Source organism: Neoarius graeffei, chromosome 3 (assembly GCF_027579695.1).
Source record: "Neoarius graeffei isolate fNeoGra1 chromosome 3, fNeoGra1.pri, whole genome shotgun sequence".
NCBI classification, from domain to species: Eukaryota; Metazoa; Chordata; class Actinopteri; order Siluriformes; family Ariidae; genus Neoarius; species Neoarius graeffei.
In genome coordinates this window covers 78,809,429-78,836,526 of record NC_083571.1, presented here as the reverse complement: position 1 = coordinate 78,836,526, position 27,098 = coordinate 78,809,429, and the positions used below count along the sequence as shown (strand labels likewise).

Genomic DNA, 27,098 nt, shown 5'->3' with positions numbered 1-27,098 from the left:
AAAACAATTATTCCGTGATCTCAAGAAAACAAAACAGTTATTTCATGATCTCAGCTGGATCACTGTATCTCCGTCGGTAGAGACGAAGCCGGGCCAGTCTTCTGCGGAGGTGCCACGGACTAATTTTGAAATTATCCCTTATTAAAAGACTTAATGCAATCTCTCCCTGTGTCAACCCCTGATCAAAATATTGCCTTATTAGGTGATCGATTATTCCAGACATTCTAATGACCAAAGTTGCGTCTATACAGAATGAGAAATAGCCCCAAAGTCAGCATATCACAAGTCTCTTGGCGCACCTGAATGAACAATTTCTCAGCTGTTTACTCGAGATCATGAAATAATTGTTTTGTTTTCTCGAGATCTCGAATTAGTTGTGTTGTTTTCTCGAGATCCTGAATTAATTATGTCGTTATCTCGGGATAACAAGGTGAATAAAAAAAAGGATTATATGAAGGGCCTCTCTCGGCTTCCGTACGGATGAAACAACGTGTGTGCGCTTTTTGTTGTCAGTGTACAGTCTGTATTTCTGGTGGTCATTTATTCAGTCGAATCGTATAAAACGCGTGAGGCAGTTGAGAAAGAAACAAACAAATCTCCGTCCTTCACTATTTTATTCAGCGAAGACATCGATTGAGGTGTGCGACTTTGCGCATGGGCATTATATTTGTATCGATACAGAGCCGCTTCATCTGTCCACACTACAGCGAAGCGCTACAGTACCGATACTGTACCGGTACGAAACCCATACATTTGTGGGTGTCGTACCGATACATTTATACCGCTACAGTACCGGTATAGTTGCTAGTGTGGACAGGTGTTGCGGTACGAAAGTAGTTTCGTATCGGTACAAAATCCCTAGTGTGGACAGGGTATTAGAGATGGCAGTGGGACGGGTTTTCACTCTTCTCATTGAATGGAATGGAAATTTTTACCCTTCTCACTGAATACCCCTCCCACTGCCAACCCTTTTTCCCAAAACAATAGGACATACATTTTTGTGATGGCCAGTTAATTGTCCAAATCAATGGAGCAGGTTTAAGTTTTTGCGCTTGATACATTCCTAAGACTGAACAGAATCACGTCAAGTGATCAAAACGGTTCGACACAATGGGTAAGATCATGTTTTTTCACACATTCTCTCACAGTTCTAAAACTGCTTTTTACATCTTCATTTATCTGTTTTTTTTAAAGTACAATCATGACACACTACAGAGATATTATTGTACCTGAACTTGTGCTGAATACAAAAAAAGTCATATGACTTTGACAATACTGCTTAGATTTGTTGAAATTGACAACAAAATCAGAGCATGCCAAAATCATTAGGGTGTCAGAAAATACCCTCAGACCCCAGAGGATTAAGAGAGTCCTCATCACTATGGCCTGAAAGTCTGTCACACAACAAAGAAGCCTCTCCTTAAAGCCTGGCAATAAAAAAAAAAAAAAGGCTAAATCACCAGCATTTTGGAGACGTGTTCTCTGGTTAGACGGAACAAAAAACTGGCCACAAAAGTTTGGCCATAATGATCAGCGCTCTGTATGGAGGAAAACGAAGGAGGCTTTTAATCTGAAGAACATCACCATGACTGTGAAGCATGGGGGTGGCAGCATCACCCTGTGGTGTGTTTTCCTGGAAAATGGACTGGTGCACTTGATGACACCATCAGGAAGGAAGGAGAATTCTCTAGAAATCGGGCAGAAAATTAAAACTTGGTGATAATTGTGTGTGTCAGCAGGACAGTGATCCAAAGCCCACCTCCAAAGTTGTAACAAAATGGCTTCAAGACCACAAAGTGAAAATGACGAAACCATGACATGAAGCCCACAGAGATTTTGTGGACTGAACTGAAAAAGTGCGTCTGATGAAGGAGATCACAAATCTAGTTTGTGCAGGACCGTCTTTACTTGAATCCAGCGACCCAAACTCATCCCAGAACTCTGTCTATTTCTTTCTCTTGCTCTCTCTGCCTGAGACACACACTTTCAAACCTGAAACCGCCTCCACAGAACACCTTAAAGTACAGGATCCGTTTCACCTCAGGTAAGCGAACAACTTCTAAACGCATTTTCTGTGGTTCCAGCACATGCTTTAGTGTGTGTTAAGGAGCCTTTTTAAAGGTTACTAAGTGGAGCAGTGGTACCTGATACGATGCAAAGCAGGAGGAATCTGCATGAAGCATGAAAACAATAATATTTAGTTGATTTGTTGCTGAAAAAGTTATTTAATAAAAATGGCCAACAAACCAAACAACTAAATGCTTTTTTTTTAGTAGAAGCCTATTAAACATTTCACAATGAACTCACACACACGTGTATTCATCTCATCTCATTATCTCCAGCCGCTTTATCCTGTTCTACAGGGTCGCAGGCAAGCTGGAGCCTATCCCAGCTGACTACGGGCGAAAGGCGGGGTACACCCTGGACAAGTCACCAGGTCATCACAGGGCTGACACATAGACACAGACAACCATTCACACTCACACTCACACCTACGGTCAATTTAGAGCAGGGGTGGGCAATTATTTTTTCCACAGGGCCACATGAGAAACAGAAAATTTTGTGGAGGGCCGGACCATAAGGCTGAACTAAATTCTGCATAATATTAATTGTATTTCTTTATATAAAGCAATAAATATCATTGTTTTTACAAGCTGCTAAGACTGGTAAGAGTATGGAAAAAACGAGGTTGCCTTACAAAAAATGTCATTTATTCAATCAAATTTCCCAAAACAATGATTAACAAAATGTGAACGTTTGTACCATTTTTTTTTCAGTCACATTCACCCCAAAACACAATAAAGACATCACAATATTGTCTTTCTACTCCAAATATCAAACAAGATACATCATATTATAATAATGATGCCCACATTTGTAGTCTAATCACCTCATTTGGTGTTTTTTATTTGTTCAGTGAGAGAAATCTAGTCTCTGTTGGTCTTTAACGAGTGCATCAGAGTCAGGTTGAATGTCTGAGGTGGAGATGCGAAGCACAGCTGACAGATGATCATCAGTCCATTCGGTGTAGGTATCAGATCTACAGATCGGCTCGTGCTCCGGCGCCTGCTGGTGACGTCACACTATGTGATTGGCTGGACCGTTTGAAGGATGACGTACAAGTTTGTGGTTGGTCTGGACAAATTACGGAAGTAGTTATCGCGGGATTAGGTTTCGTGGGATTTCATGTCATGTTCATATCGCGCGCATTGCGTTTTTGTTGAACACAACTTCAAAATAAAAGCAATGCACATTCAGTCCATGCATGAGGTAAAATTAGAAAATACGTTTATTTTGTAATTTCTAATTAACCTTACGCGGGCCGGTCAGAATGAACCAAAGGGCCGGATGCGGCCCGCGGGCCGGAAAATGCCCAGGTCTGATTTAGAGTCACCAGTTAACCTAACCTGCATGTCTTTGGACTGTGGGGGAAACCGGAGCACCCGGAGGAAACCCACGTGGACACGCGGAGAACATGCAAACTCCACACAGAAAGGCCCTCGCCGGCCACGGGGCTCGAACCCGGACCTTCTTGCTGTGAGGGGACAGCACTAACCACTACACCACCGTGCTGCCCACACGTGTATTACAAATGAAATTAAAACTTACGACTCTGGTAAATGTACCGTAGTTATTTTGAAAATACAGGCATAATCTAGAGAAATATTATACATTCAGGACACTTTATCAATGGAATAAAAGCATGTTCTATTCCCTTCTAGCGGGTTTCACTAATTTGGTTTGATAGCGTGCAATATTGTTAGCGTATTGCTTATCCTACGCGTATTGCGTCAGTCTACCCAATGGAGAATGAGCGTTGAATATGGTTTACGATACTGTATGGTTGTCAAGACAACATGACGTCACACGTCGGCGATGTAAAACTTCCGCGCTAGCGAGCGACTGGGACAATTTGTAAACAAACATGGCCGCCAGGTTTGCTTTGTTAAATGCGGAAGATTTTGAGAGAATTTTGAAAGAGAAAGACGTGTTGAACACCCGAAAGGAACGTGTATGTACAGTATAATAATAATCTTACTGGCTGGCTTTTTACGTGGCATATCAGATGTATTCCATTCAGCTAGCATGATATTGAACTTGTCTTCAACTTGTTCAATATCATGCTAGCTGAATGGAATATATCGGATATACCATGAGAAAAAGCCAGCCAATATTCTACTCTGGATATAAAGGGAAACTAATGCCGCTTTTCCACTACCAACGCGGCTGAGTTGGGCTGAGCCGTGCCATGCTGAGTCGAGCTGAGCGGGGCTGTTGGAGTTGCATTTCGACTACAACCGCGCTGAACCGTGCTGGCTGGAAGTGGGTGGACACATTGGGTGGAGTTAGCGAAAGTGGGTGGACGTCACGTGATGTCGTTAGGCGGCGCAAACAGTGACATCAGTGAGCTTTTAAGCGGTAGTCTCACGACCCAGATAGTAAACAATAAACATGGAGGACATGGAGTCGTTAGTGTTGCTGGTCTTGGTGCTGTGGCTTGTTGTCACCGACAACGCCAACAGATACTGGCAAGAGCGTATAGATGAGGCGAGGCGCATAAGGCTTCATAATTCTCGTAATTCGTAATTCTCCTTCTTCCGGGTTTACGGTGTTTACAGATCCCAAAGTGCTCGCGGGGCGTGTGAGGACACTCCTCCTCACCAATCAGTGCACAGGGGAGTGTCTGCTCACGCCCCCAGCCTCACTCAGCTTGGTTTGGCTCCCTTCAGCCCCACTCCAAAACCATGCGAGTTTTGGGGGCTGAGCAGGGCTGAAGCGAGCTGAGTCGTGCTGTTCTTAGATGGTCGAAACGCGAGCCGTGTCGGGCTGAAGCGAGCTGAAGTGAGCTGAAAAAGGGTAGTGGAAAAGGGCCATAAGAGCAACAATTTATGCTGAGAAAACATTTTTGGTTTTCTGGGAGAAATACAAAAATATCACAACCACATGGAAAGCGGACAAACTTTGAAACACACACACACGACTTTACACACACATGGGGAGGACCAACAGACAGACAGCACTATAGTTGGACTGATGAAAATACATGATTAACCTTTGGTCCGCACACTCCTCCGAGGGCGTGTGCGTGTGTGTATCTTGCTACATGTGCGCGTGTGTGTGTATGCATTCGAAAGAAAAATACAGAACGCTCCTGGATTGCATTAGTAAAGGAGAGGGGTGGAGGTCGGAGAAATGTTTGTATCTGATCTGTGAAACCATACTGACCTTGCTGGAGGCATGGGAAAAAAGCCGGTGTGGCGCGCACATGTGTGTCTGTTTGAGAAAGCACACTCACTTCTGGTGAGGTTCTGATTCACATTTCTGAGAAAACACATCAGTGATATGATTCGCCTTCAGGAAAAAGAGTAATTATTTACATTATTGTGTTCCATATGAGAAAGAACAGAGAGGAGGAGATGAAGAGAGAAAATTATCACAGAAGGAAGTTCTCAGTAATGTCTGGTTCTTTTATCAGTCAGCTCTTCCTGTTCTGAAGACACTTGCTTCATGCATGCTCTCTCTCTCTCTCTCTCTCTCTCATACACACAGATCTATCACCAACACTTACTGTACGCTTCGACACGCTGGGAAATCGGCTTGGACTGGATAGTTCACCCGAAGCCAGAACAATATCTGATGTATTATCTGAAACTATGAGGCTCACACTGGTTCAATAGAACTATTTTACATTCTCGGCTTTCCCTGCAGTCAGGCTTTCTGGTTTTCCTGACGGCAGCATGTTTGTGAAAATGGATCGTGTAGCAACTTTAATACACTGTTGTGCCTTGAGAATGTTATTTTAGGTGATTGTTCTGCGATACACACTGTTTTTCTTAGTGGAGCAGCAAAGAAGTCCAGCAGACTTTAAAAAAAAGGAAAAAAAAGAAGCAAGCTCTGTGATTTGGTAATAAGTCAAATTGCAGACATTTGAAATGATAACAGTGTACCGTACAGTAAGTGATACGAGGGGAAGAATAAAAAAGGCACTGCACTTGAGCGCATGGTGAAAACCGTACCGTGTTCAGCTTAGTTCAGAAGTATCTCGGAATTACGTTCTTTTCGAATGACATCCGTGCGTTCAAGCTACAAAGTGGAGACGAAAAGAAAACCTCACAGCTGCCTCCATGTTCGTCTTTTGTTCAGTCCTGTAGCTAACTGGTTACTTGTATATAGCCTAGGTCACAACCGGACGTACGATTTTTTGGCAGTGCGATTTTTGGCGTTTCCCAAATCGCTGCGTTTTTTTTGTTCATGGAGAAAGACGCACGTTGGCCGTAAGTTTGTCTTGCAACCTGAAAAAAACGTAAGCGCCCGTAGAGTTTGTTTGACATGACAGAGAACCTCTGCGGCCGGTCTGCGGCTCGAAAATCAGCACGTCACACGCGCGCCCTCCGTGCGTTTCTTGCGTTTTTTGCACGTAGACCGGCCGTAGGAGCACGTACGGCTGGTCGTGGCCGAGGCTTATAGTACAGTGTAACTCATTTAAAGGTAAGAAGTGCTACTGGGGTTAAAGAGCATATTCCGGACCAATTTCATTTCTTTTTAATATGAAAGCATGTCCCTTTACACACTCATCCAGAAGGGTCATTTTGCACAAGGCCATCTGTCTACAGCAGAAAAAAAAAATAGAACGCGTCTGGAAAAATCCCAAGGGAGTCTGGAGCCAGATTCGTGACGTTACCTGCGGAAGCGCCAGCAGGCTGCGAGAGCTTTGCACGGTTTCAGTGCACAGCCCGTGTAGACCAAGCGCTCCCATTTCTCTCTCATTGTCCGGTCTTTTGGAAAACGATGAGTACTAATCCCATCAAGATTGGTGTTGCTACACCCTCCTACGATACATCTGTTAACCATTTTAATAATTACACGATAACGGTGAAGAAATTTGCAGAAAACCACCAGGTCGTTTTCTCATAAACAAACCAGCGCTGACGTAGGATTCAGAGGGAGGTGTCCTACACGCTACGTCACGAAAATCAACGTTTCCCGGGAAATCCAAATGCAAAGTTTTTTCAGAGGCGGACCAATTCGCCTCAAATGGCTTGATTTCAACTGAATTTTTCTGGTATTGCGCAAGGTAAACAAATTGCACAGAATGCAGAATGTGACAGATATTTGACCAAAGTTTAATATAAAATCGGAGAATTACATTGATCTCGCTCCTGAATTTACCCGTGATATGCACTTTAATGCTGATGCATGTTGGTATGACATCATTCCTGAGCTCCTGAGTAGGAACTGTGAGTTGAGGAGCCCTTAAGTATCTTAATTACAAGGACATTTAAAAAAAAAAAATGCACATCAGATGGGAGAGAGAGGATGAGTGTGTATGAAGTGTGTATGTACTGTAGCTTGTGCTTCCAAGTTGTTCATGACTGTGCGGCTTCTTGAGCATTGCGTTCATGCAGGAAGCATGAATTCACACCTGAGTCACAGATGTAAGGGGGGAAAAAAAAACAACTATATGAGCTTACAGGCAACTCTGGAAATTACTGGCACCCTTTAAGAGCAGGGCAAAAATGCTTGCATATAAGTTTTTTTTTTTTTTAAATAAACTCTTGCAATAGGTGAAAACCAAAGCTGTGTCCGAAATCACTCACTCATTCACTACTCCCTACCTAGGGAATTACTATATAGAGGACTATATAGCGAGCTCATTGGTAAAATGAAAAAAATTTTTCGGACACTACTCCGCCGTGCCGTTATTTACGTCATGTCATTACTGTCACACAATTAAAACGTCCCGGATCAGTCAGCTGGTGGGTTTTCAAAATAATAAATATGTGCATGTACAGTATTTCTGTGATAAATCCATATTATACTGAGCGTATTTCCCGCATTAATCAATACAAAGTACTTTGTGTCTGCTGCATCTTTCAGTTCTTTTAAATCAAGGCTGAATACTTTCTTCTTTGCCGCTGCCTTTTATTAAATCAAATTTGAGGCTTTTAATTAACTCCTCGCCTTGCGCTGTAACTTTTATTCCTGTATTTTATCCGTCTTATTCTATTTTAGCTTATTTTCTATTCCCTTACTATTTTTAATGGTACTTGAATGTCCGTATATATTGTGTTTCTTCCTCCGTCCATTCAATCCTTAACACACTTTTTTTTTTCTTTCAGCGCAACCACAATGCATGATGGTATATGTTGCTTGGTTAGTGATCATCAGTTGTCCACTACTTTTCATGGTGCATTGTGGGATACTATGAGTCCACTATATAGGCTGTGATATACTGTACATTCAGACGGCACTACAAAATGGTGAACTCACTATATAGTCCATTATGTAGTGAGTAGTGAGGGATTTCGGACACCGCGCAAATCATTTTGATCTAAAGTAGTAAAGTAAAAGGAACATCCAGTAAGAAGAAAAAGACAGGAATGCCTGTTCAAAAAAAAAGAAGAAGAAGAACTCACTGCATACATTAATGGAAAAGACGGCTTCACCTTCCAAAGTCTCAGTGCGAGCTTGACAATATTTTTAAGATTGAAACGTGAAGTAGTTCTATTTCTAACGATCGGCTGAAAGCTGGAACAGAAAGAGGACGAAGTGAAGGACAAGGCGGCTGGGATTCTCAGAGGTGTACTAGGTAACAGTGTAATAACCCGAATAAAATCAAATAACCACCATCTTAACTCACTTTAAGACACCTTTACTATGACTTCCAGAAAGTTCCAGACACTCGCTGGAGGGTTTGAGAAAAAGGTGCGAAATTAAATTTCATTTTGTTTAAAATACCATGATATTATTAATCCCTTGTAACTTATAACTGTTTTTCCCTCTCGGCCCCTTTCCACTGACTTTTTATCATTCCTACAAAAATCTTTTCATTGCTCATGATTCAATCCCTCTGAAACACTTTTTCTTCCCTTGTTCCCACTTGTACGAGGCTGACATTTGATTATTTTCCAATCTTCTTTCACAAGGTTATAAAAGCTTAAAGCTACAGTGTATTGAATTATTCTGTGGGAAAAAAAAAATCATCATCACTGACCCTCTTTTATACGATATTCCTGTGCTTCTTGGAGTCACCTTGAAATACATTGAACACTAATAATGCACTCAGCAACAAGTCAGGGATGTCGGGTTGGAATTGGCAGAACATTTATACGCATGCATCACACGCCGGCTCAGCTATGGCAAGCGTCATCAGTAAACTGTGACAGGCAGATAATCGGGGAAGAGAGAACGTGTTAAAGACCATTTATAGTGGCAAACCAGTGAACAGCAGTCATCTGATTTCTTCTTGTGGTGGAATTTGTTTCATTCCACAGCTGGAAAATCGTTTTAGCTAAAGTGATGACAATGACCAGATTTGTATTTAGTATTTCTGTATCATACACTATGTTGTCCTGTTTGTGTCTGGGTATCCTGTCCTTAGGGTGGACCAATTTCTGCCTCAGAGTGTTACTGGGTCTGAAGTGTACAGGGATGTTGTGTTTGTAGAAGATCATCCTGAGTTTCTCGGATAGTCCAGAAATGTAGGGAATGACAATGTTCTTGCGTTGACACAAATAGGACAACGTAGTGTACGCAATTCAGTGCAATGAGGAATGCACGGACCTATACACTGGGGAAGCGAAACAACGGTTTCACAAGTGCATGGCTCAACACAGGAGAGCCAGTTCCTCAGGCCAGGACTCTGCAGTCTATCTTCACCTCAATAACAAAGGACACTTGTTTCAGGACTGCAATGTACGCAGAATGGTGGTTTGAAAGAGGAGTAAAAGAAGCCATCTTCGTCAACCTCGAACAACCATCACTGAACAGAAGAGGTGGTCTGAGACACCACTTATCAGCCACCTACAATGCAGCCCTTGGCACACTTCCAAGAAAACCGAGTACACATCCACACCAAGACTCAGTTGACTTCAAGGACTCACATGATGGCAGAGAGAGCCAACAACTTACAGATCACCCTAACAACCCTCTAGGCTGCCAACACCGTTCACACCCGGCCTCCAGTGACCCTAACACCTACAGGATGACTGAGAGGGTCAACGACCCATGTGATCTCAATGACTCTCCTTAGGGTTGCTTTTGGTCCACTAGAGGATAAATACCTGGAACTCCCCACTAGTCAGACAGAACTGAAGAAGCCTTTTGGATGAGAGGTGAAACGTCTTCATGAATTTCAAGCAAGTCCAGTTGCCTTCTTTAGCACCTACAGGAAGCTGTTAAACTTCAGACCAAAAATGTCATCTCATCTCATTATCTCTAGCCGCTTTATCCTGTTCTACAGGGTCACAGGCAAGCTGGAGCCTATCCCAGCTGACTACGGGCGAAAGGTGGGGTACACCCTGGACAAGTCGCCAGGTCATCACAGGGCCGACACATAGACACAGACAACCATTCACACTCACATTCACACCTACGGCCAATTTAGAGTCACCAGTTAACCTAACCTGCATGTCTTTGGACTGTGGGGGAAACCGGAGCACCCAGAGGAAACCCACACGGACACGGGGAGAACATGCAAACTCCGCACAGAAAGGCCCTCGCTGGCCACGGGGCTCGAACCCGGACCTCCTTGCTGTGAGGCGACAGCACTAACCACTACACCACCGTGCCGCCCAGACCAAAACTCATTTAAGTAAATTAGAGATAAAGTTATAGACATGCACAAGATAGGAATTGCTACAAAATAATATTCAAGTGCTTGGATATTCAAGTTTGCCCTGTTGGATCAACTTGGATCACAAATTGAAACTGTCATCCAGACAGACACTGCCGAGACAAGACCATAACTCAAAACTCAGAGCAAGAAGGGGACCGGTGAGGGAAGCCACAGAGAGGCCAACAACCACTTTGAAGTAACTACAGAGGTCTTTAGCTAAGACTGGAGTGACGGTGCATCAGTCAATCATGTCAAGCACTGTGGTGGCTCTGTGGCGCAATGGATAGCGCATTGGACTTCTAGTCAAACACTGGAGAAGTGATTCAAAGGTTGTGGGTTCGAGTCCCACCGGAGTCGAAATTTTGGGCGGCACGGTGGTGTGGTGGTTAGCATGGTCACCTCACAGCAAGAAGGTTCTGGGTTCGAACCCAGCGGCCGGCAAGGGCCTTTCTGTGTGGAGTTTGCATGTTCTCCCCATGTCTGCGTGGAGTGCTCCGGTTTCCCCCACAATCCAAAAGACATGCGGTTATGTTAACATGGGATAGCCTTGGGCTGAGGTGCCCTTGAGTGAGGAACCTAACTCCCAACTGCTCCCTGGGCGCTGTTAGCATGGCTGCCCACTGCTCTGGGTATGTGTGTATGCTCATTGCTCACGTGTGTGTTCACTGCTTCAGATGGGTTAAATGCAGAGAGGAAATTTCACAAGTGTGTAATGAATAAAGTTGTGCTTTCTTTCTTTTCTTTCTCTGCATACAACTGGCCTGTATAGGGGATGGCTAGAATGAAGCCATTACTGAAGAAAAACCACATGAAAGCACAACCAGAAAGCATCAGAGTGACCTAGCTAAGATGTGGGATAAGGTTTTATGGTAAGAGGAGCCAAAAATGGAGCTTTTTCCCAAAATTCAAAATGCTACAAACCTAACACCACCCAGTCCTCGACAAACACCATCCCAACAGTGAAGTACGGGGTGGCAGCATCTTATTGTGGGGATCTTCCCTCAGTGGGGACTGGGAATCTTGTTAAAACTGAAGGACCTGCTTCAGTTTGCTAAAATACAAAAGCTTGGGAGACAATTTGCCTTTCAGCAGGACAATAGTCCAAACCACAAGGCCAAAGCAATGCAGGAGAAGCTGAACAATAAAAATGTGAATGTTGTACAATGCCCAAATAAAGTCCAGATCTCAATCCAATCAAGAATCTATAGCACTGTTTGAAAACTGCGGTCCACGAGTGTATCCTGACCAACCTGAAGAACCTAGAGTGAATCTGCCAGGAAGAATGGGAGAAAAGCATTCCCAAACAACATGCTGGTCAGAACTTACCCCAAAAGGTGACTCTACCAAGCACTGGTCTGAAAGGGTTGAATACTTATGCAAGCAACATATTTCAGTACTGAATGATTTTTAAAGATCTTCTTAAAGGCCCCTGTGGTGGGGGTAAGGAACGGGGGGGGGGGACCCAACCGAAATGCTTTGACATAGTTGGACTGTGAATATTAGCGAGAAGAAGAAAAGCACATTCTGATCAGAGTTAAAGGTAAGAATATTTCGGGTACTACAAACCTTTTTCCAGACTTCCATGCTGTGATTGCGGAAATACTTCCTTTGATGGCAGCAAAGATAGCCCACAATCGCTGCAGCATCCATAAACGCACACTTAATTCAAGCACACATTCATGCTTGAACTTTCACTTATTTCCCCAACAATGTGCTTGAAAGAAAGAAATGGTTTTGTGCCAAATGGCCCCTCCGTCATAGTATTTTGCACAACACAACTGGCTATACAGTATGAGAAAGGTGTATGGACGGCTGGTGCACAGAGGGCAGTGTTTGGCAGCTCTATTGGGTTCAGAGGATCTGAAAAGGAAGCAAATGAAATAGACCACACTTGTATGGCAAATGTCTGCACAGATCTATAGGTATAAAATATGATAACCTGAGTACTATGGGCCTGTCTATAATAACATACTTGAACCTAGGGCAAGATGAAAAGGTCTAATAGGGCTCTAAGTAGGTCAGGAGTACTCCTGAAGGATCTCGAAAGGTTTGTGTTGGTTGAGGACAGTGGTTCCAAGCCTGGTCCTGAAGTATACACGTGTATGTGTGTGCCTATAATATGGAAACAAAGTGTTTTACTGGGAAATACGCCACTCATATTTTTCATACATCCTACATCCAAGACATGGAGACCCAAAACCGTGACATAAATCATTGTATGTCAATCATTCATGAAGAAATTGATGAATGGTTTTGATAAATTTGGGTACTTTATGTTTGTGAATAGGGCGGCACGGTGGTGTAGTGGTTAGCGCTGTCGTCTCACAGCATGAAGGTCCGGGTTGGAGCCCCGTGGCCGGCGAGGGCCTTTCTGTGCGGAGTTTGCATGTTCTCCCCGTGTCCGCGTGGGTTTCCTCCGGGTGCTCCGGTTTCCCCCACAGTCCAAAGACATGCAGGGTAGGTTAACTGGTGACTCTAAATTGACCGTAGGTGTGAATGTGAGTGTGAATGGTTGTCTGTGTCTATGTGTCAGCCCTGTGATGACCTGGCGACTTGTCCAGGGTGTACCCTGCCTTTCGCCCGTAGTCAGCTGGGATAGGCTCCAGCTTGCCTGCGACCCTGTAGAACAGGATAAAGCGGCTAGAGATAATGAGATGAGATGAGATGTTTGTGAATGTGTCTATATAATAAAAAGAAAATTACACATTGGCTTGAAGATATTACGTTTATTTTCTCCTGTTGAAAAACTCGCATTTTTCATGCAAAATACATTGTGGATCGGAGTGACATATCAGATATATCCCATTCAGCTAGCATGATACTGAACAAGTAAAAGACGAGTTTTTTGATGTCCGTTGGTATGTTTTTCTCTTGTAAATATGCGTGAAGAATATCTAATGAAGTTTTGGTAGCCTTTCAGGTGTTCAACGTGTCTTTCTCTTTCCCAGCGAACAAAGAAATGCTCGTGCGCATGCGCAGCAGAAAACTCTCGTATTGGATATTCGCATCAGCTCCGACGCGTGACATCACATTGTCTTGATTCGGTGCTCATTCTCCATTGGGTAGAGTGACGTAATACAAGCAGGATAATTGATATGCTAACAATATTGCATGCTATCAAACCAAATGAATGAAACCCACCAGAAGGGAATAGAATACCAGGGTTCTAACTAGGCCTTTTCAGCGTATCGGGCCACTACGCAATGTTTCCTTACCACTACACCCACAATATTGCCGATATGCCTGTAAAAGTTGCTGCTACATTAATAAAAAGACTTATCAATCTTGAAATGTGGTCTTTTGTTTAATTTTCTCTTGTTATCCCTATGCAGTGGTGACGACGCGCCACCATGTGAATGTTCTACATTCGGACATCCTCCACTCCCCGTCTACATAAGCGCCCAGTGCATAGCTGCCCGAGTAGCTCTGTGTAGAGATTGTTACTGATCATGCTAGTCCACTTTACCTCCTTCCTTATGCTGTGTTTGCGGTAAAGCGCCATCCATGTTAAGAGGCGCTTATGCGCCATGTACATAATACGTTCTGGTCCCCGAGTTAGACCTGGATGTATTGTAATTGAATGGCTGAAGCTGAAAATAAAGTTGACACTTGGTGAACGTCAATTGGTTGTTTTATTCTTATTCCATAAATATGTCACCAATATACAGTAGTTGAATATTAATTATAATAAAGTCTTCAATCAAAAACAATCACAGCAACTTTTGGCAAAAAAAAAAAATCTCATTAGGCCTGCAAGTGCCAGGAAACGCACTAGAATGCATCTCCGAGCATGTACCGTAGAACCCATGAGATTTCAGGGCCTAAGGCGGACCCTGAACCCCCAGCCGTTATGACTGGTGTCACCACACTGATATGTTGGTCTAGTTAGAACCCTGGAATACATGTTTTTATTCCATGTAAAAATTGTCCTGTAAATATAATAATTCCCGATATTTCACTTCGATGACGTCACTCCCGGTGTTTTCCCGCTGACTAGACGTGCATTGTCAAAATGTTGAACTGGTTCAAAGTTACAATTCTTTTGATTAACTTGCATATTTTTTTTTTTGTGGCTCTGTTCATATAATATAAAGAGCAGTACACAGTGGCGCGAAGATATGACGTTTATCTTCTTGTGTTGAAAATGTTTTCACTCTGCTCACTCGTGATATACACGTTCACCACTCAAAGATAAACTTCATAGCTTCGCGCAACCACGTCCTCTCTCTCTCTCTCTCTCTCTCTCTCTCTCTATCTATGCATGTATATATATAAAAACACACATATACACAGTGCCTTCCATGATTATTGGCACCCCTTGTAAAGATGAATAAAAATGTTTTGGTGAAGTAGCTTCATCTCACAGAGAAATGAGAAAACTTCAACCTTTAACTGAAATACATTTATTCAGAGAAAAACAAATCCCTCATCAAGAAATAATTATTTTCAACAAAAACACATGTGCCACTATTATTGGCACCCCTGGAAATGAGAGTGAACACAATGGAACTGAAGCCTGTTTCCCCTTTAAATTGTACATGTTTGAGTTGATTGGAGTGTGTAGGAACTTTCAAACTGTAATCCATGACTTCCTGATTAACTGGGGAACAAATATGAGGTGACACAGAGGCCAAATTCCCTCAATATCAACATGGGAAAAATAAGAGAAAACACAAACCAAATGCTGGAGAAATGTGTTGACCTGGTTATTATATATATATATATATATATATATATATATATATATATATATACATATATATATATATATATATATATATATATATATATATATATACATATACACATGTATATATATATATATATATATATATATATATATATATATATATATATATATATATATATATATATGAGTGATTCCATGCTTATGGGTACTGAAATGGGGACATGAACTTATTCACCTAAAACCATTTCTTTTTTTACCATCAGGTCACAAAACATGTAATCTTTAATGAATGATATGTTAAAAGATAACTTTAATTTTCTGAGATGTAATAAAAACATATTTATATGCCAAAGTCAAGCCTATGAGTTCCAAAATGATGTCTGTTACATTACTTCTGTTACGATTGTCCATCTCGCGTCTGTTACAAATTAATTACAATCTAGCTATATACCATGTTAATCTTATTGAAAGAATGTGTATGTTTATTCTACTACACATGTTTATTCATTATATTTGCTAAAACATCACCTTCCTATGTTTCAAAAAGTAATTCTACATTGTTAAAATTGAGAATATATATGTCCACAACACTTCTGTTACGTTCTGACTTTGGCATATAAATATGTTTTTATTACATCTCAGAAAATTAAAGTTATCTTTTAACATATCATTCATTAAAGATTACATGTTTTCTGACCTGATGGTAAAAAAAAGAAATGGTTTTAGGTGAATTTTTAAAAATAAGTTCATGTCCCCATTTCAGTACCCATAAGCGTGGAATCACTCATATATATATATATATATATATATATATATATATATATATATATATATATATATATATATATATATTCGCCTGAAAATGTCCATTTCTACTGTCAGGGTAATAATAAAAAAAAGTGGACACCAACTGGAACTGTTACACACTTGCCTGGAAGAGGCCCCAAGTTTATTTTGCCCCCACGTACAGTGAAGAGGGGGGTAAGCGAGGCAAAGAAATCCCCAAGGATCACTGTTGGTGAATTACAAGAAAAAGTAAAATCTTGGGGTTTCCAAGTCTCCAAAACCACCATCAGACGCCACCTCCATGCCAACAGATTGTTTGGAAGGTCTGCCAGAAACAAGCCTTTTCTGTCAGTTAACCACAAACGTAAGCTCCTGAAGTTTGTGAAACGCTACTACAACTGTGACTGGAACTGTATTCTATGGTCTGATGGAACAAAAATGAAGCTTTTTGGCAGCAAACACTCAAAGTGGGTTTGGTGTAAAAAAAGATGGCTTTAATGAAAAAAGCCTGATCCCAAATGTAAAATATGGGTCTGTGATGTTTTGGGTCTGTTTTTCCTCCAAAGGCCTTGAAACCTTGTTTGGGTACACTGCATCATGGACTCCATGAAATACAATTCTTACTAATTTTATATATATAAATAACTAATGTAATGTGTGTATTCCTGCCCCAACACACCATGTTGACTCAGGAAGGGTCTGCTACAATTGATTCACATAGTAGGACCAGGGTTGGGGAGCACTGGTGTAGGATACTATCCAATGAAGGGTTTCGGTCGGTATAACGTACTACAGAAGGGGCTAAAGGGGGTTTGCTGAGGCTGTGCTCCTATCTAAGTGCCTATGGCTGGCAAAGAGTAAAAACAGTTCACATGAGTTTATGGTACTGTGGGTTGACAGAATTGGGTATTGGGAAAGGGTCAAAAGATGCAAATATGGGGGAATATGTAAGGGTATTCAGGATAGGAGAGTTGCTGCTACCGTGGAAGTATCTAGACTGGCGTAGGTGAGAGTGGGATAAAAGGTAAAGCTGAGGAATGGTCTATATGAGCCTTGGAAAGAAAGACACAGAACACCTGGGTGCAGGCCAAATCAACTGCCAAGTGCCTTGGTCCAGTTCCAACGGTCTGCAAAAGCGTTTAAGAGCCTAAATCAACTCAATAGTTGTCAGTGAACCAAATATGCTGTGTATTTTGGGTTCTAGGTAAGTATATTTTTGGAGACGTGATCTGATCTGACAGAGTGACCCACAAGGCTCCAACTGAGCCAAAGGACAGAGCTGGAGCACTGCAGAAATGTGATGTGTTCTAGATATTTGGAGCAATGAACAAACAAACAAAAAAAGAAAACAAAAGCCGGATACAATACGTAAAATTTCAAGCTAGTGATTTATAGAATTGTCTAATTGTTTATTTCATGCAGGCACTCACTTTTCTATACCTGGATACAATCACTGAACTTGTGATTAATTAATGAAATGAGTTTTACATGTACTGTACACTTTCTGCCATACATGCTCCTTGGTTCCTTTAATGATGCACATTGTGAAACCAAACCAAACCAAACCAAACCAAACAAGAAGACACGGTCATCACTATCCCCCGCCACGAGCATTTTATGAAGACCTCTTAACACTTACGCCCTTAGATGCCCATTGCTTTAATATTGACTTATGATGTCGTAAGTGCTATGACACCTTCATAAAATACTACCCAGCTTTTGTCAGTAGGATGAGCATGCAAAGTTTCATTGATGTAGCTTGTGTAGTTTCTGAGAAAACTTGTCTAGATTGAGTCCACTTGTACGAAGTCCAATAACATAAATCAAGGGCCATAAGTCTGAAAATAATAATTTCTCGTAAATGATTTTCAAACTCAACTTAGATCATGAACAGTAATACGAGCACGCAAAGTTTCACTGATGTAGCTTACGTAGTTTCTGAGAAAACTTGTCCAGACCGAAACGGACGGACGGAAAGACGAATGGACGGAGTCCATTCCTATATCCCCCTGCGCACTTCGTGGCGGGAGATAATAAACCAAACGTATGAACCTTTCCAAATGGGCCTTTGTAAAAAGCACTATATATTAGAAGTAGTGCTGTCAAAGTTAACGCGTTAATTTTGGCGATTAATTTTAAACATTTAATGCATTAAAAAAAAAAAAATTAACGCAATTAACGTGGTTTTGTTTACTTCCGGTGGCGGCTGACCCATAACCTTTGGTTACATGTGCGGGAAAATCGGGCAGAAACAGCTATCCTAACTAAAGGAGAGTCTATGGCGGAAAGATGGATAAGGGCGAAAGTTTCATTTTAAAAAGTTGCCCGACGGCTCGTTGGACAAAACTAAGGCAATTTGCACAGCCGAATTTAATTACCACAGAAGTAACACGTCTTTAGCGTATCACCTCAAAGCAAAACACCCTGCTGAAATTACCTCCACTGGACCTCGCCAGTCGACACTACAGGAGTGTGGCACTCGTGGGTGAATAACGAAACCTGTAAGTGAAAAGTTAACCAATTCCTTGGTTACTTGGATAGTTAAAAACTGCCGCCCAGTTAGCACAGTAGAGGATGATGGACTGAGAGAAGTAATTCATGTTGCATCGGGAGATACCTCTTATAATTTACCCTCGAGAGGAACCATCGTGTCAAGAATACACACTTTGTATGAGGATGAGAGGGTACAGCAGATGAACATGCTTGCGCAAGCAAAGCACATCGCTCTCACGGGTGACCATTGGACGTCTATCAACAACGATAATTATTTGGGCGTCACAGCGCATTTCATTGATCAAGACTGGACTCTGCAGTCGTTTGCACTTACTGTGAGTAAGGGCGTATTCACACCTACGTTGTTTGGTCTGGACCAAACGAACCAAATTTCCCTTGGTCCGGACCTTTTGGGTTGGTCTGAATACAAACCACCGAACTCTGGTCCGGACCAAACAAGCGGACCGAGACCGAGCTGCAAGGTCGGACTCGGTCCGGACCAAAGGAACCCTGGTGCGAATCTTTTGGAGGTGTGAAAACAGACCGGACCTAATCTGACAGTTTTGCTTTTTTGTACCTCAGGAGCTTCCGTCGTTTGTCGAGCATTATGGGAAACAGAGTCTTGACACTCCACCGCAAAGTGCAAACACTGTTTCGGTTGTCAAGGGAACCTTACAACAGTCGTTCAGTCACCAGTGGTAGGCGAGTACAAAAAATGAGTAGGGGGCAAACGTGGGCCGAGGAAGAAACGCGTACCCTTGTGGATATCTGGGCAGATGTCCACATATCTGAGCTTTTGGAGAGAACACACAAAAATGCCGACGTGTTTGCTGTATTCAGTGAGAAAATGAAGCAGAAGGGGTTCACGCGCTCCCCAGAACAATGTCGGCTAAAAGCGAAGAAACTCCGTCAGACCTACATTAAAATCAGGGACATTCTTTCAAAAAGTGGCGGTACTAGCGACGCAAAAAAGAAATTCATCTATTACGATGACCTGGATACTATTCTGGGGTCAAAATATAATTGAGGCGTGGCTTTGTTGACAGATTTTGGTCCGCTTACTAAAATGTACAGTGTGAAAGTGAACCGCACCAAAATGAAAAAATAAAAAAAACATTTGGTTCGGACCAAAGCAAGTGAACTATCGAACTATCCTGGTCTGAATACACCCTAAAACCGAGGAGCGACGCAACGTAAACAAACTGGTCTGCCTCAGTAACTGGCTGAGTGTAAAGAAGGACTAAGTAAATTATGTCTATGGAGTGAAAAATGTTCAATGTTCTGAACTTTCAACAATATCTTTGCTCCTTCTTTTTTGTATTTGCACTGTGCATATGTGCACCTTAAGCCATTAAAATGGTTTTTGAATTTAAATATACTTTCTCGGTGTTTACTCTACATTAATTTGATGATTTTACATAAATATTCAGTCTTAAGTAGAAAAATGCAATTCATTTATTGACAGATTAATCACGACTAATTACAGAAATTTGTGTGATTAATTAGTTAATTTTTTTAATCGATTGACAGCCCTAATTAGAAGGCATAACTGCTTTACAATTTATTGTGCGTCCGTCCTGAATCTAAAAGGCGATAAGCTTCTGATGTAATCGTGGTCAAACTGAGCATCACTGTATCACGTCATTACAAAAACAAGGACATCTTAGGCAACTATAATTCTAATGCATGAACAATAGGTCACTAAACCTCTGCCAAACTTGCTGAGCCCAGAGTGTCATTTCGAGACAACAAATCGAATATCTATGGTTGCAAACAGGGGGGAATAAGGACGATCTTATAACAGCACATGGGATTGCTGGTAGAGCCGTGCGTTATACAGACACACAGTTTAGACAGGTATGAAGTGAGTGAGTTCACACAGCATGTCCCCTTGATGGAAAGCAGTTCTCAGCATCAAAAGGCAAAGCTCACTGTCTCTCCCAGGGATATATGTGCTGCATCTAAGATAAGAATGAAAGAGAAACAGACAGAGAGGGGATGATGAAACGGAGAGATGGGAAAAGAGAACGAGAGAGAGAGACACGTAAAAACACGAACGGTAAAAGGTCTGAGCGTTAGACGGAAATGAAACACCAATAGATCTTTATGAGCGCAGAAAGACATTAAAACGTATCGGTTGGAGAAAGAGACAAAAAAGGGCGGACAGTAATCCTGACCAGGTTTGAACTTATAATAGCTTAAATCCATTAAAAGAACAGTAGTAATGCATTTAATAACCTGCTTCAGTATGGAATCAATTTTGTGCCAAAATGTTCATACAATACTTTTGAAATATCAAACAAAAACGACAAATCAAGATACAAAAAAAACAAAAAAAGTCAATTTTTTTAGACTGGCAAACAAATTATTCGTGTAATCGTGCAAAATTTCAGTCTATTACTCTTCAGAAACCTTTTATTTTTGTTCCGCGTCTTTCTCAGTTTTGTTTGACGTAATTTATTTTGGTTGCGATTCCAGCTTTCTCGTTTGCGCTCCCTGACTTTTTGCTTGCAGTTTTGGCACAAACTTCCCGTGTGGGCGGGCCGTCCAGGAATGCATTCCCATTGGCTAACTTGTGTTTGACTGACAGCTACGCTCAGCCATTCCCTACTCGGATTCTGGCGGACTGTTTGACGAGTGACCGATCCGTTGACGGTAAACAAGGATGGAGTGGACTTCAGTGGCAAATTCAATATCATAGTCGCCACTGAAGTCCACTCGATCCTTGTTTATCGTCAATGGATCGGTCACTCGTCAAACAGTCCGCCAGAATCCGAGTAGGGAATGGCTGAGCGTAGCTGTCAGTCAAACACAAGTTAGCCAATGGGAATGCATTCCTGGACGGCCCGCCCACACGGGAAGTTTGTGCCAAAACTGCAAGCAAAAAGTCAGGGAGCGCAAACGAGAAAGCTGGAATCGCAACCAAAATAAATTACGTCAGACAAAACTGAGAAAGACGCGGAACAAAAATAAAAGGTTTCTGAAGAGTAATAGACTGAAATTTTGCACGATTACACGAATAATTTGTTTGCCAGTCTAAAAAAAATTGACTTTTTTTGTATCTTGATTTGTCGTTTTTGTTTGATATTTCAAAAGTATTGTATGAACATTTTGGCACAAAATTGATTCCATACTTCAGAAAGGTGCCAAGACAAAAGAAACAAGGTAAAAGGAGTAAGGGATGAGGACAAGGTGAAGTGATGAGACAGAAATACAAATACGACAGAAAGTGCACATGCTTTTAGGAGGAGGTAAAGCAGTGCGGGGGGGGGGGGGGGGGGGGGCAGACAAAACAAAAAAAAAAGATGAAAACAAAAACAGAAAAGGTATACAGAGGCAGTGCTGAATAAGGACCAAAAAAAAAAAAAAGGCCAAAGAGTTAGTAGTAAAGATGGGGGTGTGGAACAGGGGAGGACGAGAGCAGCGGGGCCATTCCCCCTGGCTCAGGCCTTGATTAACACCAGACCTCCAAACAGGAAATGGCCTGGCCAGTGCCGAACAACGGGAGGCCTTCCATCTGGAGCCCAGCGCTGACTAACACACACACACACACACACACACACACACACACACACACACAGAGACTTATTTCACATGTACAGCTAGTTACAACCCAAGACTTGGATCAAAATTGAGAGCGCTGACGTACATGTTATGAAAAGTTTACACTTACAGCATGCATTAAAAGAAATCTGAAAGGAATGACGGGGAAAAAAAAAAAGACCAAGGAAGCTACAGGAATCAGGGAGATGTGGTGGACGTCAAACTCACTAATCGGGGGGGGGTGTTACAGGGTAAAAAGGGTTCAAGTCGGTGTCCTAACAGTCACTGAGGGACTTAAACGAAGAAGTAAATTTAAGAAGGGCAGAGGAGCAAAGCAGTAAAAAAACAAGCACTCAGAGATGCCATTAGCAACCGCAACTTGCAGGCCTCACTATAAAGTGCTTCAACCATCCGTCACCAGATAAAACCCAGGCCTATCCAGGGTCTAACCAACACCCCCCCCACCTCCACACACACTGCAAGAAGGATGAAAGACCCGGGTGAAGAAAACATTTTTTAATCCCAGCAATGTTCCAGATAGTCGTGTGTTTGAGGCCTGTAGGCCAGACCCCCAGAGAGAAAAATAACTTTCTCGGAGTGTGTGCGTTTATGAGTGAATAAACTAAAGATAATCCTCAGTGGACTTGTGGCTGAACGGAGTCGTGTGCGTGGAAGTGTGTGTGGCAGGGGTGACAGTCCCTAAGTGACTCAGTGGGACCAAGTGTCCTGTTTATTGCTTCTCGATGAGCTGAAGTATTTCCTGTCACAAATAATTGCTCGCGGCATGCACTGCAGACTTCCTCTAAACATCATCTCTGTGTTTTTTTTGTTTTTTTAACTGCTCTCGAGTGCTCTTCTACGCCTCTCCAACTCACAGCTAGGTTTCACTGAGACCACTCCTCATCACTAATATCCATAATAAATAAGTGAATGGTTAACAACATTCATCCGTTGATTTATGTATGGCAACCAATATTGTCGAAATGACAGAAATATGAAGAAAAACAGGAGGAAGATATTGAACCGGAGGTTTCACAGCAGCGAATTTACACTACACAGTAGTAGAATGTGGGATTTGGCAAACCAGTGCATCCCATGGAGTGCCATTAAAGCTATTATTGAAAACAAAAAGAACATGGAACAAACATGACTCGACCAAAAGGAGGCCGTCGACCAAAATTCACCACTGTCCGGGTAACGAGGGTGTTGAATTATCAGAGAAACAGCCAAAAGGTCAAGCAACCAAAAGGCCTGTGAAAGAGTTGGAGAGATTCACAGCTCAGATGGGAGAAGCTGTTCACAGGGCAACAAGATCCAAGATTGATGAGAAGACAAAAAAAAAACAAAAGTGTTTTGCATGAGTTTCACCAAAAGTATGTGGGAGACTCAGAAAACATGTGGTGAAAGTTTTTCTGGACTGATAAGACCAAAATTCAACTTTATTGCCTTTCAAAACAAAACACTATGTTCGGAGAACATACACGACTCATCACCCTGAGGACGCTATCCTTGCAGTGAAGCATGGTGGTGGGAGCATCATGATGTGGAAATGCTTTTCATCAGCACAGACTGGGAAACTGGTCAAATTGTTGAGACAGCAAGATGAATGGAGCTAAAAACACAGCAAACTTAGAAATGTTAAAGTGCCATTCCACCATTGGATGTATTTTTTGGACATAAAATACAATATATTTTATGACAACATGACTAGACAGAGAAATCTTTTAGCTTCAAAATGATACATCAAACACAATTTTTTGACAACGACAAGTATATTAATTTTGCGACCAAAGTCACCTACCCTTTTAATTTCCGCACGGTAGTGAAACGTGATGTCATCGGCAGGTTCCCCTTCTTGTGTACCACGTCACGTGTGACGTGGCACAGATTATCAGCAATGGCGGATAGAACGCGATTTCCACTTGTCGATTGCTGTGCCGATATTCACCATCGACCGTCTCCTTTGGGCATCACTTGCTATTTTCCTTCGCTTCTTTTCCGAAGCTGACAATCGCGTTCTATCCACCATTGCTGATAATCTGTGCCACGTCACACGTGACGTGGTACACAAGAAGTGGAACCTGCTGATGACATCACGTTTCACTACCGCGCAGAAATTAAAAGGGTAGGTGACTTTGGTCGCAAAATTAATATACTTGTCGTTGTCAAAAAATTATGTTTGATATATCATTTTGAAGCTAAAAGATTTCTCTGTCTAGTCATGATGTCATAAAATATATTGTATTTTATGCCAAAGAATACATCCAATGGTGGAATGGCACTTTAAGAGATAAAGCTGCATAAATTCCAGGGTGGATACCGTAATTCACACCTGGAAGTATTACAGCAGCAGACAAGCGACAATAGACCTAACCCATAACTACGTCATCGCTTGCTTACTGCAATGCATTATGGGCGATACCCGGGGTCAGCTCCGCTGTATTGTTTACTTTCGCCTTTGTTAAACACTGCACTGTTCTGTCTAACCGGTTTTAACCACGCCGAAAGTGAATTGCTGTGTGCCTTTGGCCAAGTTTACATTAGACCGTATCTGTCTCGTTTTCTTCACGGATGCACTGTCCATTTACATTAAACCGCCGGGAAACGCCGGGAAACGGGAATCCGCCAGGGTCCACGTATTCAATCCAGTTCGTATCTGATCCGGTGCTGTGTAAACATTGAGATACGAGGATACGCTGTGCTGAGCTCTAACTGACGTCGTCATTGGACAACGTCACTGTGACATCCACCTTCCTGATTCGCTGGCGTTGGTCATGTGACGCGACTGCTGAAAAACGGCGCGGACTTCCGCCTTGTATCACCTTTCATTAAAGAGTATAAAAGTATGAAAATACTGCAAATACTGATGCAAATACTGCCCATTGTGTAGTTATGATTGTCTTTAGGCTTGCCATCCTTCCACTTGCAAGTGGTAAATGACTTGCGCATGCCCGATATGCACTGGGATCACACACACAGCGGCTCAGTCCCGAATCACTGCTCGTGCGCTTCACTCGCGCACTCTGTGAGCTGTGCAGGGCCGGAGTGCGCACCCTCCAGAGGGCACTTGCTGTTCAGGGCGGAGTGATTTGGAGCGCAGGATGCCTGCGGAGCCGAGCCGCTGAGGAGAAATTTACACATTACATTTCAACTTATGTGCCGTCTAATTAGTCATGTGATTAGCGTATCCGTGTATTGGCGTTGCTGTGTGCACGCGAATCGTGTATTGGCGTTGCTGTGTGCACGCTAATCATTTTTAAAAACGTTAATCTGATGATCTGCTGATACGGTCTAATGTAAACCCCACCTTACTGTGTCTCCACAACAAAGAGAAGAGAACACCTAATTTGAGCTTTTATCCGCTGCCAGTCGAGAAGAAAGAAATGGATGAGTTTAATCCGCAACGAAAACCTTCGAACTGAATTGAAACGGACAAGTGTTTGTAGCTTACATTTCTCTGGTGGGGGGGAATAAAAAAAATTAAAGCCGCAAGCGGCCTCGACGGGCCCTCGCGCCAGCGGCCAAGGGGGGCGGGGGCATGCGTCCCCGCGAAATACCTTCCACAGCTTCTTCGGCAAGAGACATTACTCCCACAATGGCGACAAAGCACAGAATTGGACACATGGTAACAATAGGGTTTGCCATAACCAGCACCCCCAGGGGCGAAAGTGCACAAAATTTGGCGTATATGTCAGGTGAGCTATGAAGAGTTTGCGTATGAAGTTTGATGACAATTGAGTAAATAGAAGATGAGATATAGATTTTTGAAGAATAAATTTTTTGGTTTTTCCCATGTCAGTAGGTGGCGCTATGCTGTACATGAGTGATTATGAGTTGGAAAAATAAGTGTCTACAACAGCAGCGTACTATCACAAGGTAGTGGTGTGAAGGAAAAGCATTATGGAATTATTAACCAAAAACCCGTTTTGGAGCAATTGCATCGGCCAAAAACAGCGCCCCCCATGGACGAAAATTCCCAAAATGTGGTATACATGGCATGGGAGGTAGTAAGAGGGTGGCCGTGAAGTTTGACCAAATTTGAGGAAAGATTGGATCTTTTGCCCAAAAATAGCGCCCCCAGTGGCGAAAGTGCACAAAATTTGGCGTATATGTCAGGTGAGCTATGAAGAGTTTGCGTATGAAGTTTGATGACAATTGAGTAAATAGAAGAAGAGATATAGATTTTTGAAGAATAAATTTTTTGGTTTTTCCCATGTCAGTAGGTGGCGCTATGCTGTACATGAGCGATTATGAGTTGGAAAAATAAGTGTCTACAACAGCAACGTACTGTCACAAGGTAGTGGTGTGAAGGAAAAGCATTATGGAATTATTTACCAAAAACCCGTTTTGGAGCAATTGCGTCGGCCAAAAACAGCGCCCCCCATGGACGAAAATTTCCAAAACGTGGTGTACATGACATGGGAGGTAGTAAGAGGGTGGCCGTGAATTTTGACCAAATTTGAGGAAAGATTGGAATTTTTGCCCAAAAATAGCGCCCCCAGTGGCGAAATGTGACAGAAATTGGGTAACATGTCAGAAGCCCCATGAGTGATCTGCGTGTGAAGTATGAGCAGTTTTGAGCAATTAGAAGATTTGTTATGAATTTTTAAGCATGTAAAATTTTGAAGTGAAAAATGATTGACGCATAACTTCTGAACGGTTGATCCTACGTGAAACGTATTTAGTAACTTCTGTCAGCCATGTCTGTAGATGATGTGTATCAATTTTGGTGACATTCCTATGAACGGTCTAGGAGGAGTTGCGCCGTCTTCGTGGCCATGCATTTCGCACAAAAGTGAAATTACCTCACTTCCTGTTGGGCGTGGCTAATGCACTGGCAATACATTTTTGTCCGGCTTAGTGAGATACATAAGCCTACCAAATGGCATGCCAGTACTACAAACTATATGGCAACCAGGCACCGTAATGCGGGAGGCCAAAATCACAACGACTTAGGGGGCGCTATAG

At 42.3% G+C, this 27,098-nt stretch overlaps 1 protein-coding gene and 1 non-coding gene across 2 annotated transcripts in view; one reads left to right on the top strand and one right to left on the bottom strand.

Annotated features, from left to right (window-relative positions):
• Positions 1–27,098, bottom strand: part of scfd2 (sec1 family domain containing 2) — a 417,589-nt gene that overhangs the window by 132,182 nt on the left and 258,309 nt on the right. The gene's annotated exons all lie outside the window — the stretch shown is intronic.
• Positions 10,884–10,975, top strand: trnar-ucu (transfer RNA arginine (anticodon UCU)). The gene is given in 2 exon segments: positions 10,884–10,920; positions 10,940–10,975. It is a non-coding gene; the product is annotated as a tRNA-Arg (tRNA).